The sequence below is a fragment of the Vipera ursinii genome (assembly GCF_947247035.1).
Source record: "Vipera ursinii genome assembly, chromosome: 12".
Classification (NCBI taxonomy): domain Eukaryota; kingdom Metazoa; phylum Chordata; class Lepidosauria; order Squamata; family Viperidae; genus Vipera; species Vipera ursinii.
Genome location: NC_139525.1, coordinates 1,221,056 through 1,241,761, shown reverse-complemented (window position 1 = coordinate 1,241,761; position 20,706 = coordinate 1,221,056). Strand labels below are relative to the sequence as shown.

At 47.3% G+C, this 20,706-nt stretch overlaps 1 protein-coding gene across 3 annotated transcripts in view; it reads left to right on the top strand.

Annotated features, from left to right (window-relative positions):
• The first annotated feature begins 9,868 nt into the window (after window positions 1-9,868).
• MBNL3 (muscleblind like splicing regulator 3) overlaps window positions 9,869-20,706 on the top strand; it is a 48,978-nt gene continuing 38,140 nt past the window's right edge. For all 3 annotated transcript variants that reach the window (XM_083372285.1, XM_083372286.1, XM_083372283.1), the window contains exon 1: window positions 9,869-10,128. The gene's annotated coding sequence lies outside the window, so the exon portion shown is untranslated. The remainder of the gene's footprint in view (window positions 10,129-20,706) is intronic.

Genomic DNA, 20,706 nt, shown 5'->3' with positions numbered 1-20,706 from the left:
AAGTGATTTTCGAAACTCCAAAAAGAACATTTCAGACCCTTTTAAAAGAGTTTGGTGTTGGCTGCATCAAGATATTTTGGAAGGCTGCAAACGGCCGCAAAAAAGACAAAGACCGCCTGGCTTGAGGCATAAAGGGGAAGAAGCCGTTGATGAGCGTCTGGTGTAAATTGGCTTTTAGCAAAGAGAGGAAGATTTTGCCTATAAATATTTAATCCCTTTTTAAAAAGAAAAATCTGACTGCCGCTGCTCTTGATGGATCTCAAGCTTGAGAGAGAAAGCCCCAACCGTTTGCCGAAGGTTGGCATCAGAAAACGCAACTGTAGGCTTCTCTGAGGTGGCTGAATTTTAATGCGTTTTAAAAGTATACGGGAATATTTTAACATTTTTGGAAAGAGAGATGGCCTTCCGTGCCCTCTGTCCATTTTAATAATAATTCTTGCAATGTGTGTATTCTTTTAGAAGGGAGGCGAAGCTTTTATCCTGGGAAAAAAAATTTCTGAATTATTATGGCAGATGCTGTTTCCCAATAGAAGCAGCGTTCACCAGAGGGGGCAACTCCAACGTTTATTTTGCTCTTCAGACACTTTTTATGACCCAGCATGACATTTGAGCATTTGTGGGGTTGGCTTCCAGTTATCATCAGATTTGGCGGGGGGGGGATGAGATAACGCTTGTACTTGGAGCCAGCTCCACAAGGCAGAGCTTTGCAGTTACGAACCTGGCTTGCAAGGAGGAGGACACCGATAGAGAGGGGCTACTGTCCTCAGGATGCACTCGCAAGGAGAACTGTGGTCTTGAGAGAAATTCTCCTCTGCTCTTGGAGGGGTGATTGTTCCGATTTAGGTTGCAAAATCTGGGGAGGGGACAGTTGGGTCTTCTTGCTGCCATGGCGGGGTCCTCCAACCTTGGCAACTTTGTAACTTGTGGACTTCAACTCCCAGAATTCCTCAGCCGGCCATGCTAGCTGAGGAATTCTGGGAGATGAAGTCCACCAATTGTAAAGTTGCCAAGGTAGGAGACCCCTGTGCTGTGGGGATAATTTGCCAAGTAAGGTACTTGGCTATATCTTGGTCATACGCAGACACAATCCTGCATTTGTGCACCCAACACCCAATGAGTATGGGGTGCAAGAAATTGCACGTCCCATATATCTGTCAACAAGGGAGAGACAGACACCTGTGTGTGGTTGTCCAATGGCACACAGCACTTTTTTGAGTAAAGGAATCCAGTTTTTCTGGTTAAGTCAGTACAGTGATGGCTGTCTTGATGGAAAGGTAGGAAGACGGAACTCCTGGAAAACCAACTAAGCTGATAAACCCAGGAAGGTGTCAGCAGAGCCTTCAGGTACATCGAGGCAAAGCTGTTCCTAAATATCACAAAAGATTCTTAAGTGTCCAGCTGCGTCATTTCCAGTGGTCTAAAAGGAATGGTCATCTTGAATAATGGACTCATCTGTCTTGAGCTTTCTAGAGTTTGTTCATCTGCTCCACTCTTTATTTTACCATCCCAGGTGGTTGGCCAAAATACATCCGAGGGAGAAAATGCACCAACCTTCCTTGTGTTCTGGCTGAGGATGGTGGGAGTTGTAGTCTTCAGCACTGGAGGGTCGAAGTTTGGAAAGCTTGCCTGACGCTGTGAGGTCCCTCTCGTGGCTCTGCAGTTGTATCATTCAAGGCATCGGGTTTTAGAACTGGATCAAGGATCCCAGGGCCAGGGAGGTTTGCAGCTGACAATTGGCTTGTTTCCCTTCAGCCACGGTCCCTTTCTGAGAAATGGCCCTTCCTGTCCGTTGTGTGTAATGTCTGCTTGGTATTTGCAACAACGGAAACCAGCACACAATGCCCAAGGCAGGAATCCTAGGTCTACACCAGGGGTGTCCAACCTAGGCAACACTGAGGCTTGTGGACTTCGACTACCAGGATTCCCCAGCCAGTATGGATGGCTGGGGAATTCTGGGACTCGAAGTTCACAGGTCTTACAGTTGTCAAGGTTGGACATGCTTAGCCTACAGCATTGGCTCTCCATTGGCAGGTGGGTGTCTAGAATAGGGGCAGTAGCTGCAGTGCTCCAGATGTTTTGGAAGGGGTCCGGCATCGATTGAGGCCTTCTGTTCCTTAGACCCTTCAAGAGAAGCTCCTGTTTGCTGGTTTTTTCCTCTCTCTTCCTGATGCTAGAAATAACCCAGAAAGTGGAGAACGGGGCTATTTGATGCACTTGGACAGTGTGAATCTCTATGCAAAACTCTTGTGAAGACTGCAGTGACGTGCTCTGTACGTGCTCTGTGCTTTGAAGCATTTCTATCCTGGTGACCACAATGGTTCATTTCAGTTTTATGAACTTTGTTGCTGTAGTTCCTTCTCATCTCTGGGGAGTGGAGAGACTTGTAGAAGGTTTCCTTGTTTCGGGCATACTGAATATTAACCAGCCCCCACCTTCTCTGGAAGACTTAAATCTTTTAAAATTGGGGACGTTACATCATAATAAGCCTTGATGCAAAACACAGAGGATGGCCAGCTGCTCCTTCAGATGTGCTGGGATCAAAGTCCTCAGAATTCTGACCTGTATGACAAATCTGGAGGTCACAAAGTTAGCAAGAAACCAATGTAGAATTTTGGGCTAAGTTATCTGGAGTTTTTTGCAACAGTTATTCCTTTAGAGCAGCGGCTTCGACTCCCAAAATTCCCCAGCCAGCATATCTTAAAGCTGCTAACATTAAGAAACACTTTTTTAGATCCCTAACTGAAGAGGAGTGGGGTGGGGCACATCTTGCTAAGAAGCACAAAAAGGGGGGATTGCATAGTGTTTTTAAATTGAAATAAATAAAAAGCCATTCTAGCATCTAGCACTGATTTTAACAGAGAGATACTCAGCTCTCAACAAAGAAGGTGGCCCAATTCTGTGCCCTTGAACAGCTCTTTATCAAGAGATGTAATTTTGTCCTTATGCTGTGGTGTGCATGGTTTACAGCAGTGAGAACAACAAAACTTTTCCTTTGTGTATACTGTTTGTTGTATATAGGGGTTGATATGCATATAATTTTGTCATAATCATACAAATTCTTCTGGTTTCTGGTATAGGCCACTGTGCTACTGTATAGGTTTACAACTGGTGAACATGGGAAGTGGGGGGCTAGCCAAATTCAGCTGACCCGGATGGTGTAATTTATCAATAGAGTTGATGAAATAAACTTGAATTACTGTCTTTGACTGTGGGTTGATTATTTGAATTGCTCTGACTGGGTTTTTTCAGGCCCCCACACTGATGTCACAGAACAGATACCCGTTTGCTGAATCAACACCTTCATAGCAAATCCAGGTGGCCAACAAAACGTGAATCATTGTGGCTAAGAACAATTCATCACAACCAAGAGTTTCTAGTGTGCATCTTGAAAAAAACAGCACAACCCACTGCACTCTAAATCTGCGAGCTTGGAAACTGGTAAGACTTGTGGACATCAACTCCCTGAGTTTCCCAGCTAGCATAGTTTAAGTCCACAAGTCTTAAAAGTTGCCAAGTTTGGAGACCCCTGGTTTAGACAAACCAGAATCCCAAATCACGTGGATCCAAGCATTAGGCAGCTTTTTTTTTCTTTTAGTAACGGAAAAATTAGAAAATTAAACCTTGGCCAAATTTCTCTGTCCCATCTTACAGTAGGCAAAATCAAAGTGGAGATATCCTTATGTCCATTTCAGAGTGCCATCAAAGGGACCATCTTAGTCAATCCTCTCTTCGTGACATCCAGAAATGATGTACCCGTAAGTCTTGCAACCTGGAAACATTCTGGCTCCTGCACATCTGGAGAACAGCTGTTAAATGAAACTGCACACATCTCTGTGGCCACAAGGGGGCAGGACAGCTCCAATCATAGATAAGATTTTATTACATCCTGTGTTTATTTTCTCCAGATGGCTAAATCAGTGGGTGCACTTGCAAAGAGCTGCATTGGGACTTAGAAAATTCATCCATGTGATGCCAGTCTGCATTGTGTGTGTGTGTGTGTGTGTGTGTGTGTGTGTGTGTGTGTGTTCTGAGCATTACTCATGTTTTTCTCTTTCCAACACTAATATGTAGCCAGGATTTTCCCAAAGGTGCTTTTTGAAAAGGCCACTGGACTTTGTTTTTTCTTGAAGACGTTTCACTTCTCATCCAAGAAGCTTCTTCAGTTCTTCAGCTTCTTCCCCTTCAAGGAAAAACAAAGAAAGTCCAGTGGCCTTTTGCAAAAAACACCTTTGGGACAACCGTGACCTGGATGACTGAGAATCTCCATAAACATTCAGCCAGGATTTTATTCCCAGGAAGGGAAGTTGGATATATTAGAATTTCTTTTGAACCCACTTGGATGGAAGCTTGAGGAAAGAATTTGGCAACCCACAAGAGCGTTCCAAAGCCAATTCAAGAGTGGTCTCAGATATTCTCCCTCCCCACAGCAAAGCCCAAAATAAACAGAATTCCAAAGTGTGCAACTGAAAATAGGGGAGATGTTTTTAAGTCTCCAAATAATTTTATTGCTGGTTTCAGTTCATTCGATGAGCTTTAGGAGGGAAAATATATGTAATTATTTAAAACACTTCTTTGGCTTAAGGCGTGTCCTATAAACATATTTTATAAAGTAAAAATGCTTGAGGCATTCACTCTTTTGCATGGAAAGATTTTCTTCCGTTAGCTTTTTTTGGCAAACTGAAAACTCCCAGGTATCTTTCCCTGCTCCAAAGTTGTTGTTTAACAGAAGTGCGTATGTGTGTGACAGACTGTTCCCTGGTTTCAGCAAAGAATACACGCACCCTCATCCCTGAAGCTACATGGAACAGCCTGCAGGGGGCAGTAAAGCAAAGAAAATGTGGTTTACAGTATTTTCATACAGGGCACTTTCCTTCTCCCCCTCCCCGATTTACGGTATCTGATTTTAATCTCATTGCCCCAGAGATGCACGGATCCTGCAGCTGCTCCCAGAATTGCCAGCCTTTTACCTGAGGCTCTGACTTTCCTCTGGTCTTTCACAGAATTCTGAAATGCAGAAAAGGGCTGCTGGACCAGGGTTTCTCGACCTTGGCGACTTTAAGATGGGTGGACTTCAACTCCCAGAATTCATGAATTCTGAATTCATGAAATCAACCATGGCTGGCTGGGGAATTCTGGGAATTAAAGCTGCCGAGTCTGAGAAACAGTAGATTCTAAATCCTTGATCCTTATGGGGAGGGACTATAAGGTGTAACCCTTGACTTCCAAGTAGACTTTAGTCCTTCGGGATGCTTCGCAAGAATGACTTGGATTGTCTTCTTCACCCCAAGGGTGGAACTGAGAAGGAACTGCAGATCTAGCAGACGACTGCAGCAGTCTGAAGTAGGAGCAGGGCTTGGCTTGAAATGGGTTCCTTTGCAAGCAAAGGTTTGCTTCCCTACTTTCCAAAGTTCCCATTATTTCTTTTTTCAACCCCGTAGCTCAGTGGTGGGATTCAAATAGGTGAACCACCGGTTCTCTCTGTGGATGTCGCTTCCGGAAGTCCATTCTGGGCCTGGGCAACAAAAAAAGTAGCTACCGGTTTTGCTGAACTGGTGCGAACTGGCTGAATCCCACCGCTGCCGTGGCTTATATGTCACAATTCACCCATTGCAGGATAGTTGAAGCCCTGCTCTTGGAATGGAAAAAAGGAAGCAGCTAACAAGTAAGCGTATCTTAATAATAAACCAAAAGCTACAAAACAAACGGTAAGAAAGCAGTATAACAACCGGCGGCAGGGTTTAAAACCATTATATGGAAAAGTTGCTCAAAATAACACTCTCTGGCACTGAAAGGACAAGAGGTTGGAAGGGAAGGATCGACGGCTTGTGAGGAACCACCAAGACTCCCCGGATGGGAGATGAATATTCAATGAAATAAATGCGGGAGGAGCCGGCAGTTCCTTAAATGCTGCAGCTGCAAACTCGGAGCAGACTTGGAAGGAGCCTGGGAACCAGTGCTGTCGACAGCAGACGGCAAGATGGAAGACCGGTTTTCGGCGTCCTGCCCCCGCTGCCTTTCCCCGACCGTTTTCCCGGCAGCCCCCACAACAGACGGCATCCTGCAGGCATCTCGCCCAGCCTTTTGCAGAGGCTGCTTTGCTGAGGCTGTGCAGACAGTGGCGTGGATGGAGGGTGCCACGCCTCGCCCTCCCCTCGTGAGCAGAGCAGCAGCAGCAGCAGAACCAGTTGGGCAGCCTCGACCTGCCAAAAGCCCTTCCGTCGTCAGCCAGGCAAACGCACACGTGCAAGGCCAAGGCTAAGCTTCCCTTCCAAGGGAAAATCCTGCACGGTCAGCTCAGTTCCATAAGCTGCAAGTCAAGCTGGAAGTCATCACTAGCTTTGCCGCTTGAAGGCCTCTCTAGCCAGCCCCTAGAGCTTCTCTCTGTTGCCTCATTTCTCTGCCGAAAAGGGGCTAATTGCTTAAACGCTGGGCTTGCCGGCTCCCTGATTGTGCCAGGTCTCAGTCCCCCTCAACTTCAGAAATCCGTCCCCCGCGATCTAATGAAGGGGTTTGGAAGTTTTGCTTTGTTTTCCCATTTGCAAAATAGCCTGAATGATTCCAATAGGCAGCACGGTCCCTGCGGAGCTAAGGCCACCGATGCTTGGATGCTGGATGTCCTCTATCGCCCCTTTCTGCGTGGGCTGCTGAGCCTGGCAGTTTTGGACAGGCGAAGGAAGGCGGTTATTTCCAGAAAACTCATGCTGAGAAAGCAGATGGACAGCACTGACCCTGGAGGAAATGTGTTAGGGAAAGAACAGAAAGACCATTTCATTTATTGATCCACAGAGTTATTAAAGCTTGTGTGCTATCTGGATTTAATCAGTGTCTAGGTGCTTTCCTTAGTTGGCACCTGTCTAAAACACTGCCCTGAATTTCTGCAGTGACTTCCTGTTTGGAAGAGAGACTTGGGGTGCACAACATGCAAGAGAGGCCTAACTGAATGCCTGCCTTAATGTTGAACCCAGGATCAGTGGTCCAGAGATGCTTGCTGGGTATTCAAGGAGTTCTCTTTGAGCCTATCTGCTGCTTCATTAGGATCGGGACTACCGGAAGTTAATTAGCTGAAGCTGCTGGTTGCTGAAGAAAGAAAGGAGAAGCTCCCATTATCTTCAAGCAGGGCTGGGAGGCTCTAGCTGCCCCCCCAACGCCTGACTCTCTGGATTTTCCACGACTGACAGCTGCTGGTGAGCAGACTTTGCCGCAAGAGGTGGTGGCACCATCCTTAATTCGCCTGTTCCAGGCCACCCTGCAAGCCCTTGTCTCGCACACTCCATTGCTTCTCCTCCTCCTCTGGGTTCGGCCTCTTTTCTTCGTCGGGCAGATGCCTTCCAGTTGTTCCTCTTCTGGCCAAAAGCTTGGCTACCTGTCAGTGGCAGTGAATACTTTTGGGTTTTGCTGAAAAAGTAATTTTTGCCTGCCCCAGAGTTGCTGCTGCCAGTCCATTCAATCTCGCCCCCTCTCTCTCACACACACAGAGTTCTAGAAATGGGAAATTAAATCTCTTCTTTGGCGCTCCCCAGTTGGCCCCGAATGGTCTGGCGTTTGACCATTTAAGCAAGTCTTTTCCATCCAGGGTTTCATCGGCATGTGGCAAAATTGATTTCCTTTTTCTTTCTCTTCTCTCAGCATGACCCATTTTGCCTCTCTAATGGGTTTGGAATCCAACTGCTCTTTCTACGGATTCAGAAATCTTTTTTCTTCTCTCTGCACTGGTGCGTTTGTGCAGTCAATATTTCTTGGACATATGGAACATTCGCTTACGTTACAGTTTTCAAAACAGCTTCCGTTTAGGCTAAGGGATGCCCGGGAGTACACAGACACGGCAAGCGCCCTCAAGCCTTCCATCCTTGCAGCAGAGTTTATGCACCACCCTGATCTCCCCAGAGTTGGATTAAGGCTGTACAATTCTATGCAACAGCCGTCTGATTTGCAGGTAAACAAAATATTCTCTGGAGCCCTGGATCCCGTTGCTACCAACTCAGGGCCCAAATAACAGTCAGATGCCAAGTTGCCACTATGACAAACTTCCAAGACTTAGGTGGCATCTTGGGAAGTTGCTTTGTTTGTGTATCCTTTATTCAATGCCCCCATGCTTTATGCAGTGGAGGAGATTCTCTGGTAGTTTATGAGAAAAGAGAAAAATGCCACATGCAGGAAAATCTATCTATCTATCTATCTATCTATCTATCTATCTATCTATCATCTATCTATCTATCTATCTATCTATCTATCTATCTAATCTAATCTAATTAATCTAATCTAATCTATCTAAAGCGGGAATTCCCAGCCATGTCTCTTGTAATCACCACTGGGATTCAAACTTCTTGAACTGCTGTAAAAAAAAGTTCCAACTGATGCTGGATTCATTTTTTGCCCTCAATTAAATCAGTCTGGAAAGCAAATAGGATGCGAGACTGATTTACCTGAGCTCCTGGAATTTGATGACCAGGCGAAATAAATCTCTCCTCGTTGGACAACCAGGAACAGCTGCAGGAGGAGACGCCAGGAAGGCTCTTCCTTTCTTAGGCCCTGAAGAGGGAACAGCTGGCTCTGAAGTGGTCTGTCCTGGGACGACCTCTGCTTCTGTGGACAGGGACAGCCAAGCAGGGGCCAGGTTGGAGGGTACTGAAAGCCATCATGCTGCTGTACAAAGGACTGGCTGACATGCTGGTTTTGTTCAGACTTTTCTGCTCCTGTATTTAAGCCCGGTCTCACTTTTCAAACAAACAAACAAACAAACAAATCCTTTGAAAGGGATCAATTCATCTTCTGGGGAAAAAAACCTCCAGGCAAAACAATGAGCAGGAGCCACTAAAGCTGGGCAAAGGCATCATACAAAGCTTTTTGGTCAAAGGTTTGGGAGGTTGCCCAATAAGTCAGTACAGTGGGTGGTTTTTTTTGTGTTTTTTTTTTGCATTGCTGGAGCGGAGGTGGGCGCTGCCTCCATATGATGCAACCGGCCCGTGGGCCGGCAGTTTGACAGCCCTGGTCTAGGGTCCTTGCAGGGAGCGGTCCCCAAAGCCACGACGGTGCAACTGAAAGTCCACCTGCAATGCATCTCTAAAACAGGGGGAGTGTCGGTTTCACAGTTGTGGCTGCCATCTTGACTTTCTGGACCTCACCCGGCATCCTGGGAAGTCCAGGCAACAAAGCTGCCCTTTCCCTTTCACCGACAGAGAAAAAGTGACTCTGCCAACTAGCCACCACCAACCACCTTTCGGTTAACGAGGATCCCCACTTTTGCAGCCCTGCTCAGATGATACCTGCAGCTTCCAGCAGAGCTCCGGGCCAGCATTGTTATCCGTGGGGAGAAGGGGGGCGCATCAGTAAACATCTGGACGTGTTTTGCACAGAGGCTACTCCTGGATGGCCTCGGGGTGGGGGGGGAGCAGGGGTAACTCCTTCTCCTGCCCCGAAAGGCCGGCAACGTCCGCAGAATCCCGAAGTTGGGGCGGGGCGTCCGTCCCTGGCCACGATGACGTTAAAATGACGCAAGGCCCCTCCCAGCGCGCGCGTCTCTAAACGAGGTTGCTTGGCAACGCCCCTCTCCACCGGCTTTAGGCCGGGAAGAAGTGTGTGTGGGGGGGGGGCGTCTTTCTGCTGAGTCTCTGCTGCCCCCCCCCCACGCCACGAGGGGGCAAATCCCCTCCTTGAAGACTAGCCCGCCCCTCCCCGGCCCGCTCCGAAGGTCCGGCCGGGCCTGGCGGGGGAGGGCGGCGTTGCTATGGCAGCCTCTCCGCCGGGCCCTGCTGGGAGGGGGCGGGGCGAGGGAGCGGGCCCGCCCCGCCGCTGGAGTTCCCCGCCCGGCCGCGGGGCGCGCTCTGATTCGCTGCTGCTGCTGCTGAGGCGGCGGCGCGTCGGGCGGGAGGAGGGGGCGGCTCTGCGGCTTCCCCGTCGCCTCGTTTCGCCTCGCCCGGCCCGGCCTGCCTCGCCTCGCTGCGCCGCGCCTCCTCCGAAGATGGCGGCCCGCACGAGCCCCTCATGCTAGGCGCGCGCCGCAGCCCCAGCCCGCCGCCCGCGCCTCCAGGGGCCGCGGAGAGCTGCTCCCCTCCCGCCGCCGCCGCCGCCGCCGCCTCAGCCGCCGCTTCAGCCGGCAGCAGCAGCAGCAGCATCGGAGCGCCGCGCAAGGTAGGGCGGGCGCTGGCCTGGCGGGAGGCCGCTGACACGCGTCGGGTGGGTCGCTCGGACGCGCCGCCCTTTCCCCGCGGGGAGCCCGGCGAGGGAGGCCCGCCGCCGCCGGTCTGCCTGGAGACAAAGGGCGGCCGGGGGGTCGGGCGGGGCGGCGGCGGCGTGCTGAATCATGGCGGGACGGAGGGAGACGCGGCCTTCCCCGGGCGGGGCCTTCCTGCCAGCCGGAGGAAAGGCCGCGCTCTGCACCTGCTCAGAGGCCCGGGGCCGCCAGCTGGCGGGGAGAGGCCGGGGTGACGCACGGGCGCTTGAAGACTTCAACTCCCAGCATTCCCCGGGCCGCGTGGAACCCTGGGGGGAAGCCCTCCCCCCTCGAATTAAGAGACCCGGGTGGGGAAACAGAGACCCCTTCGCGCCCCCCCCAGCTAGAGGGGTCCAGAGAGGCGGGCCGAAAGAAGCAGCTGCTTCGGCCAAGGTTGCCCCCAGGTAGGGAGCAGGAGCTTCTGCCTCTCCGGGCCTGACCTTGGCTCCCTCGGGCTTCCTCGTGGCTGGTCAAGGGGGGAGGAGGAAGAAGAAGAAGAAGAGGCTTTTCTGGGCTTGGTTTGGTGAGGCAGGACTACTCGTGTCCCTCCTTTGGGTTTATTAAACCAGGTGGTTTACTCAAAATATAAATAAAATGTAAAAAACCCGGCAGACAAATGCTTTCAGTAGAAACCAAGGTTGGGATGGCAAGTTGGTGACTTGTGGGCTTGTTCAGTATATCCCCCGTGGATGGTATAGCAAAGTCAAGCTCTCAAAAAGGTGCCTCTCCACTCTGCACCTTCCGGAAAGCTTAAAATCAGGATTTTATGGAGGAGGCGACTGGCCTCTGTTAATCACCCTCCCACTCCATTTTGGATGTCGGCATTACTGCTTTCTTAGCATTGCAGTGATGGAACAGGGAGGTGGGATGCCCTCCAGGGTGACCGTTGCAAGGAAAGAGCTGGGGAGCCCCAGAGTGGCAGCTGGTTCTCCCCAGTACAGTTCATTGAGGTTTTTTAATGTACAAAAGTTGTTATAGCGCAAGGATTTCAGCAGCCAAACTTTCCAGTTGAACATCAATCTATCTGGGAGCCTGTTAAGGCGGAGCTTCCCTGAAGCTTTTTCTCAGAGCTTGGTGATGCCCCAGAGGGCGGGGACGTTTATAGCTGGTTGTTGCCATAACTTAACTTTATCCATCTGTAAACCACTTTTTGCATAGTCCAGGGCCATCCTGAGTTGTCTGGAGGGCATCCCTTGCCATCATTAAACTATAGGTTTTCTCATCCAGTATGACCCAATCGAATGCCCCCTGGAATTGTGGGAATTGTAGCCAGCCACATGTGGAAGTTACCATAAGGGGAAGATTAGATCACCCTTGGATTGGGGGTGCCTGCATTTCAGACTTTTGCTAGGCGCTGCCAAGACAAACCCTGAATTTTCTTTCAAGAACTTGTCATTCAGCCCTGATTAAAAATTGAGTGTCATTGGTAGGATTATTCTGCTGTCAAGTTTCTTTCTTGTACCTCGCTTTAAAAAAAAGTTGCAGAAGAGGCTTTTGCCCAGATGCAATTCTAGTAGGTTTCTGGAAGAAATAGATAAATAATTCTGTCTTCTTACGGATTGCTTTAATAAACTGTAGGAGAAATATTGGAAAAAGGGCAGTTCCAGCTGATTATAAAATTAAGGGGAAGTCATTAGAGGTGACTGGGCTAATTTTCCACATGTTCATTATCAGACATACATTTTTGGGAAGTGTTCCGCTGGATTTGTCTCAACAAAAAAGCGGAGGATAAATCAGCAGATTTTCAGGTGGCCACGTGGACATTAACATGAGGCTTGGGTGTCTGTGAAACTGCTGAAAATGTCACAGTGAGGGTGGGAAGCTTAACCTTCCCTCTGACTTGGCTTTGTGCATTGCCACATAAATCACAGGTGATTGGTTGTAAAGTATTTCAGGAAACTTTGGGAAGTTTAAAACAAGTTAGGCTGCTCTTGAGTTACAAGGCATGATGAGGAAGTTGCATTCTGATTGATCTGGGCCAGGTGTTATTTCCCCTGGGTGAAAGAGTCCTGGAGCACCAGTGCTTGTGGCAGTCAGGCTGGGGTAGACAGATTTCTCCTTGGGCTCCTGTGTCCTTTGCTTTCAGTTTGGACACAGCGGATGGCCATAGCTGCATTACATCTGGGGAGATTGTTACTTGATGCAGTGCAGACAGAATCCAGCGAAAGTTGAATGGGGGCTATTGCACATGATTCCTAAACTCAGAAGCTTCAGATAGAGAGAGGACCCAAAATTGTGCAGAAAAAGAGCATTCCGATCTGTATACATTTAGACAAGACCACACCTAGTCTGGTGTCTAGGATCTAAGAACCATTCTTCTGACGTTTACAAGTCAGGCACAGATCAACAGCCTGAGATCGGCTTTTAGGGGCATGAATATTAATTTATTAAATTTCAAAATGGATGTAAGCAGTCTTTCTGAGTAAGAAACAATCTGCCATTATGCCAGAAGATTGTTTCACCTTAAGAGTCATTTCCATCCATGAGGGGAAAAGAAAAGGTGGGTTGCATCTTTAAATCCAGACAGTCACATAAATAACTAGTATTTGAATAGTCTTTTGCCAGGATATGTAAAGTAAAGTTGAGAATCAAAAGCCAAAATTGAAAACCAGCTTTGGCATCAGTTGTCTTCCAAAATATTCAAGTTCTGCTGATAACAGTAATACATTTTAAGTTCCTTAGCCTCCATGATGAACTCTTGCTTACTATGTGAGTTTCTCCCCAAAGTGACCTCCATGAGGTTTGTGACTCTGTAAGGATGAGGGCAGAGTTTGTAAAATTGATATCTGTTACAAGTTCTGCCTTCCCTGTTTAGGTGTGAAGTATTCCTGTGCACCCTTGGCTGTGTATATTATGGGCAAAATATTCAACTGTATCTTCAACACACTTTTCATATTGGCAAGAAAAAAGAGAAAAATGCTTAATAACTCTGGATATAATTGCAAACTATATGTAATAGAGGTTTTTTTGTCAGATGTTCTGGGCCTAGCTTATTAGCATAATTGTGATCATGTATCAACAGCAGGCATTGTTAGAGTCTTTATAGAGCTTTGTAAACAAAGAATTAGGTTGTGTGTATTGTGTTTATATGAGTTAGGGATATGTGAGGGTTGGCTTTAAAGACAGTATTTGAAACTGGTTAGGTTGAATCGCTGAATCAGTCTCCAGAATTCAGAAAAATTAAACAAAACTCCCAAATTGTTATTTGTGAGTCAGTCTATTATAGCAGGAGCTCTTTCAATTGATTTATTTATCAAATTTATATGTCTGTCTATCTCACAAAAAGTGATTATAAACAACACTGCAGTAAAAATTAGCAAATATATAACAATCATGATAAAAATATTTAAAAACATTAAAATAAAAATCAATGCCATACACCTGGCATGCGATACAAATGTTAAAAAAGGACATATCTCTACTCTTGAGCTGTTTCTGATGGGCAAATTGCAACATCTCCTCTTTGCCTGGCTGTCATTATTTTACCTGACAGGCTATTCGTCTTTTTCCTCCAACATCTTTCAAACACATGAGAGAAGACAAATCTGCTGAGAAAGAGGCAGAACCCATGTTGCAAATCTATAAGGCTTTGCATATTAGGCTTGTCTGAACAGTTTAAGCCTTTCTCAGTGGGAGGGAAAAGAACCTGCAAGTAAAGTTAGGATCTGCCTGGTTGTTTCCAGATCTTTTAGGGATCACCATTCTCCAACACTTGTTGGTCCTTTCTTGATGTGTTGGGATTCCAATTCCCAGCATCCTCAGCTACGGTGGTCGAAGATACCCCTGAAGGGCTCTGTTGCCACAGAACGTGACTCAACTCACCCCTTGAAGAAGGAACTGCCTTTGTGGCACGGGGGGGGGGGGGGAGAGAGAGAGTGGGTTGCTAAACCGAGGCCGAATGCACATTCGGGGGAGAGGGGTGCGATCCAGTGGCTTATCGAGTGCCCTGTGCATCACTTGGAATCCGAATCAGATTTGGATTCCTTTGTGCAAGCAACTGGTGATCAAAGGTTTTCTGTAGGGAGGGCCTTTCCTCCCTCCCCTCCTTGCAAAAGGAGTTGGGAATTTTGGCAGCCCTCCCAAAAGATTCTGGCTGCCGTTTGCACCAGTGCCATTTATTGTTCTGCTTTTGGCATCCCCTTTCCCCCCCAAAGCCAGTTCACCACCCACCGCCAAAGCTGCCAAAGCTGAAACCTTGGGCTGTGTCAAGAGTGAGAGGCCCACGGAGGGTTTGTGGAGATGCAGGCCAGGGAAGAGGAGCAGCTTCTGCTGGGAGGGACGAGGGGGTCAAGTTGGGAAAGACGAGGTGGGGGAGGGGGCATTTCTTTCTCTTTTGGGTGTGTGCCACCATGCACCAGGCAGACCTGGCACTGGAAGAAACTTCTTTCTCTGTGCCGAAAAATAAAGAGGCTCTGCGGGCACCTTTTCTGAGTTGCAGGTGCTAGTAAAATGCCTTTTAATCAAGTTTGTGAGTTGGAGAAAGCGTTCCCAGGATGGTCCTCGTTTTTTGACCACCGTACCTTAACTCAGCTCTCCTCTCCGTTTTTCTGACTTTGGTGCTGTCTGGCTGGGAGCACCAAGCCCTGACCTGGAATGGTGCACCATAGGCCAAATGCCCCCTGTGTGGAGTCACTGTCGGCATGAGCAGATGTGGGGCCGATGGTTGCAGACGTCCCGTCTCTTCCCCCGCTTTCCGCCATTGCTTGGAAGAAATTCATTTTGTCCCTTCTCTGAGAGAAGCCAAAGTCAAATTGCTCTTGTGATTTTTCCTGCATTTGGACGATTAAAAAGAAGAATTAATATGCACACGCAGACACCAAATGCGGCAGCTTCTCTACCCCATGGGGAACAAAAGCAGCTAGTGACAGGAAATGCTGGCTTGGCAAACTTGTTTGCAACATGCATGCAAGAGTGGAGCTGGTTAATTTCTTTTCTCTCTTTTTTAACTTCCTGTTCACAGTCTTGTTTGGATGAGAAGTGGATGTGTTTTTCCATGTAGCCATTCTGTGAATGTTCTACTGTTCAGCTAGCATAAATCTGACCATTTGGTACAGTACGTTCCTTACTATTACTTAACTTTTCTTTTTTAAAAAAAATAGATAGCCTCCAACTTTAATTGGGGGAAATAATGTCGACCGCTATTTATGGCCGCAAGTTCTTTCTCTCCCCCCCCCTTTTTTTTCTTTGAAACGCCCTTGCTGTTGGACGACAGGAATTGTACAAAGCGCAGAGTAGAACAATTTGTATTCAGTCATGTGGAATCACATGGGCTTGGGCGCAGGCCTGGGTGAAAGAATCCTTGAGGATTCATTTTCATTTTTATTTTCATTTCTTTTTTTGCATTCAAGGCTTGGATGAATGGGGCAGTAGAAAATACCCATGGTGGGCACATCACCCAGTCATAGTTATGCATCAGCTATGCAGGTATGCTTGCATAAAAATACAGTCCTTGACAGAAAAAATAGATTTCAACTTTCAATAGTAGGAGAAACTTACGAAATACCAAGTCTGGGTTTTGTTTCGGCGCAATAGACACAGGTTGTTTAATCCCAGTTTGTTAAAGAGCTGTAATGGCTAGCTTGGCTTGCTTATGGCTCAGAAGATCACCAAAGGAATTTCAAATTTCCCTTTGTGGCTCTGGGTGCCTGAAAACAACAGCCCAGGTTCCTCTGTCATTTCAGCCCCAGAAAAAGATCTGGCATCTGGGCTGTCTTTCAAGGACAGTATTCCCAAAACTCAACTACTGAACACAAATTACGGTATATAGGTTAGACGGACTGAGAAAATCTAAAGTACAGAATCCCACTTGCTCCTTTCTAAATCAGGGGAGATAGCTTAGACCAATGTTTCTCAGTCTTGGCAACTTTAGTATGTGTGGACTTCAACTTCCAGAATTCCCCAGCCAACATGGCTGACTAGGGAACTGTGGGAGTTGAAGCCCGCACTTCTTAAAGTTGAGAAACATTCGTTTAAAACATTTTCTGAAATCTAGGGGTGAATTTGATCGGGTTCCCTTTTAGAAAACAGGATTGTGGAAATGGTGAGCCACCACACTCACACCTCCCCACCCCGGCTGCTTTCAGAAGATCGGGAACAAGAGCCCTTACTATTTTTTTTTAAAGTGTCAATTTACATAAAAAAAATTTAAAGCAGAAAACCTATATTCTGTATTTCTGATTTTTAAGATTTTTAACATGCTTTTTCTTAGAGGAAGAACTTTGATCGTCTCCAACTTTATCTGAAGATTTATGGACAGCAAACTCTCAGATCATTTCTGTTGGCCTGATTTTAGATTTTTAGGGTCATATGAAGTGGTAACGCACTGGAAGACAGAGTGGCAGTGCACATCTAACTAGCATCTTGCAAACTCTGAATTCCATCTTGGGCTCCTCCAATGGTTTGATTCCTTCCCATTTTCCTGCACTGTTGTTCTTCCCATCTCCAGCTCTGATTACAGGATATTCACTGAATTATGGTCCAAGTGGGAATTCTGTATAGCCGGAGAAAACATGTGGAAAAATACATCCCTGCACACAAGTTGAAACTTGTGCAGTGTGTCTTCTGCAGCAGATCAAGCAAGGTCTCAGTAACCTTGGCAGCTGCACAAGGCAGCCGTTGCGTAAGAACAAATTGTGTTTAGTATACTGGAGAAATTGCCCAGGAACGTTCCTTCCCTTTTACCCTGCTGTGTTTTATCTGTGGCATGAAACTTGCACGTCAAATGGTGGACCCGCTTCTGTGCTTCTCTCCAAGGGCAGCAGGGCCTAAAGAAAAGAGCAGAAAGAAATGAACTATAGCAAATGATGGGGCAAAAATGCCCCAGGATATAGTGTTGTCTCCTGTTGTGTCAGGCGATGGATTATACATTTTCTGGAAGGGAAACCATTCAATTTACACTGAGAGACCATAACTAAGGAGAAATTTCCTGACAGAACAATTTATCAGTGGAACAACCTGCCTCCAGAAGTTGTGGCTGTTCCAACACTGGAGGTTTTTAAGAAGAGACTGGACAGCCATTTGTCCGAAATGGTGTACGGCAATGATGGCGAACCTTTTAGAGATCAAGTGCCCAAACTGCAACCCAAAACCCACTTAGGTATCGTCGGGTGCAAGGTGGGCGGCGCCTATTGGGTGGGCGTGGCCCATTGGGTGGGTGTGGCTGCAGTGGTAATGGCAGACTGGGTGGGACTAAAAAGTTCAATCGATTAATTCCAACTTTGTGAGATCTTTTTTTTTCCTGCGAAAAGTTGAAATTGATTAATTGATTGAATTCCACTTAGGGTTAGGTACCTGTGAAGTCATAGAGCAAAATGGACATCGCTAACAAACTCAGAGTGCTTGGCTATGGTTAGGAGGGCACTGACTTTTCTAGCCTGCCCTATCTATGTTTCTTGGTAAAATACATGGGAAAATCCCATTGGAGGAAAATTCCACTTAGGGTTAGGGTTAGGTCACCATGAACTCATACAGCAAAATGGACATCGGCTTTTTTTTTTTTGCATACGATGGTGGAGGCCAAAAGCAAAAAGATTTTATAAAACCCAGCTGAAGGCCTAGGACTGGGGCGACTGCGCAAGTGCCAACAGAGAGGGCTCTGCCGGCCACCTGTGGCACCCGTCCCATAGGTTGGCCGCTGCGGTTGTAGGGACTCCTGCTTGAGCAGGGGATTGGACTAAAAGACCTGCAAGGTCCCTTCCAACTCTGTCATTCTATTGCTGCAGAAGGAGTTGTTTAGTGTGAATCACTCACTGCAAGCCCCATATATCAGGACAGGAGTTGATGCAGAAAGATTCTTACGTTTTTCTCCCCATTTCACTGAATAATTTCTGCCTCATCTACACCTAGGGCAGAAATCCCATCCCAAAGACATTTTTCCAAGCTCTGTTCCAGCATTTTTCAGTGCTCAGAAATATTTTTTTTCCTTCCCATTATTTTTATAGGCCTGTAAAATGTCATTAGCAGGCTTTCCAAAAGCCCTGTGAAAAACAAATGTTTGGATTTCATCTGATAAGAAAAGGTCTGCATTTTGGGGAGGAAGCGATAAGCGAATGAGCTGATCCAAAAAAGCTGGAGGCTGAAGGACCTCGGCCACATTTTGGAGGATAGTCTGCTCTTATTGTGACGGGCCACCTTCATCCAGAAAACCTTAATTTATAGCAATAATGCCATTTTGTGAGGAAAAAAGTAACCTTTGGCTCTTGAGTGAGACATTCTTTCCTAGGGCTGGATAAATTGATTTGCCTAAAAATTCTGGGAATTGGATCAGGGGTGCCAGTGTCCCCCCCCGCCCCCCCCAAGGCTGCACCCATTCTCAAAGCTCAACTTTCTCCTGGCCACGACAGGCGTTGATGCTCAACATCTGTCCTTGCTCTGTCTTTGCTGGAATCTACTTTCCATGTCTTTTGTCTCTCTTCCCCCACCCCAACCGTTTTTTGGCTTTCCATGTTCACAGTGTTCGCAAGGCTGTGGTCATAAACAAGTGTCGCAATTGTGGCATTTCCTGCAGGATGGAAGTTTGGGCTGGTTGCCGCCCCCTGGCTTGCAGCTTTACCGCTGGGGACAGCCTTCTCCCAAGTTCTTGTGTTTGGAGCTTTTAGAAATGGTCGTAATTGGGGTCATTTTTGTTCTGTTGAATATTCCGCTGTCCGGTGATTGTTTCATTGTTTATGTTACTGGGAGATTGCTTTCCTCTTATGGCCAGGCCGTAGTTCTTCCTTCATGATGAGCACACCAGACGCTGAGTTTGGTGGGCCAGGAATCTCCTTCAGAATTTGAAATGTGTGGCTTGCCTTTATGGGGGAAAAAAGTTTGAAATTGTTCCTTGGTTAGAGTTGTGCTAGGGACTGTGGGAAGGAGAAGACCACCCCCCTTGTGCTGCTTTGTTTCTGGCAGTGGGGCAAACACGACTCCTCCAGATGGCCTCTGGGGAACCCCTACATTGAAAAACATTTAATTATTTATTACCATGGCCCAAAGTTGCAAAATCGTGACATTTGGGGGCTCTGGTTTGGAATGTTGCAAGATTTTGAAGATTGGGTGAGTTTTTAATTTTCAATTATGACGACTATTTGGTGGTTACACCAGTGGTCACCGATCTGAGGCTGGGAATTCTTGCCCGTAATTTATGGTTATACGCATGGATAGGAATTGATCCTCTTTTTCTTAAGCAGTCAGGAGCGGGGAATGCCAGCATTTTGTTTTGTTTTAGCAGATTGTGGGCTTATTTCATTCAAGGCAGACGGTGGCTGAGAATTGAAGTCAGGTCAGCTTCTAACCAAATGGGCTTCGGAGCCGCGGCTCTGGGGTGGTTTTTATTTTCCAGCCGGGTTCTTGGGCAAGGCTTCTCGACGGGCCAGAAATCTGCTGTATTGAAACGAACGGTGTTGTTTGTCCTCACGGCTGGGCCAGCCACGAAGAGGGTCTGTAGGACAGCCCCTTGCCCTTGGGACTTCCCCCTTGTGGGCGAAACGCTTGGCCAGGCTGGGCACGGTTGCTGGCAGAAGTCGCTGCGGGTGGAACGAATGGCATCTTGCGATCAGAGAGGCAAGAATTTTGAAACCCGGTGAAAAGTCAGCGGCCCTTGCCCAGTTGCCTTGGAACAGATACACATTTGTTGGGGTTCCCCGACCCAATCCAAGCTGATCCCCACATTTCAAATAATCTAAATAATTTATTTTAAAGATTTATAGGGCTGCCCATCTTAAACAACTCTGGACTGCCACATCACCGTAAGACCAGACGGTCTTACTACAGGTGATCCTCGACTTACGACCGCAATGGAGCCCCAGGTTTCTGTTGCTAACTTGAGACAGTTGTTAAGTGAATTTTGCCCCATTTTGCAGTCTTTCTTGCCACACTTGTTAAGCAAATCACTGAAGTTGTTAAGTTAGCAACACGGTTGTTAAATGAATCCAGCTTCCCCATTGACATGGCTTGTCAGAAGGTTGCAAAAGGGGATCATGTGACCCCGGGACGCTGCAGTCATCATAACTGTGAGCCAGTCGCCAAGGGTCTAAATTTGGATCACATGACCACGGGGATGCTGCAACGATTATAAGTGTGAAAAATGGTCATAGGTTACTTTTTTCAGTGCTGTTGTAAGTTCGAATGATGACTAAATGAACTGTCGAATATCTGTATAAAACAACCCTAAAGCAATAAAACTGCTGCATTCTGGACCAGTTGTAACTTCTGAGTGGTGTTCAAGGGCAGCTCCATTGCTGGGCGTGGCTTAAGGCATGAATGGCTTAAGTGAGTGAGGCGGTTGACCTCTGCCGCTCTGTCCATGCCCTTGACCCCCTTTAGCCGTGTTCTTTGAGCCCTCCTTTCAGGCACATACCGTACATCTTTGGGGCAGGGCCAGGTTAAACAGCCGGGGGGGGGGGTGCTTTTCATTTTTGTAGGTTGCCCAACTTTACCTTTTAAATTAAGTAAACTTCCTCGGAGAGGGGAAGCGTTCGCGAACGATATGTTCACAGAGAACTATTCCAAGTGTC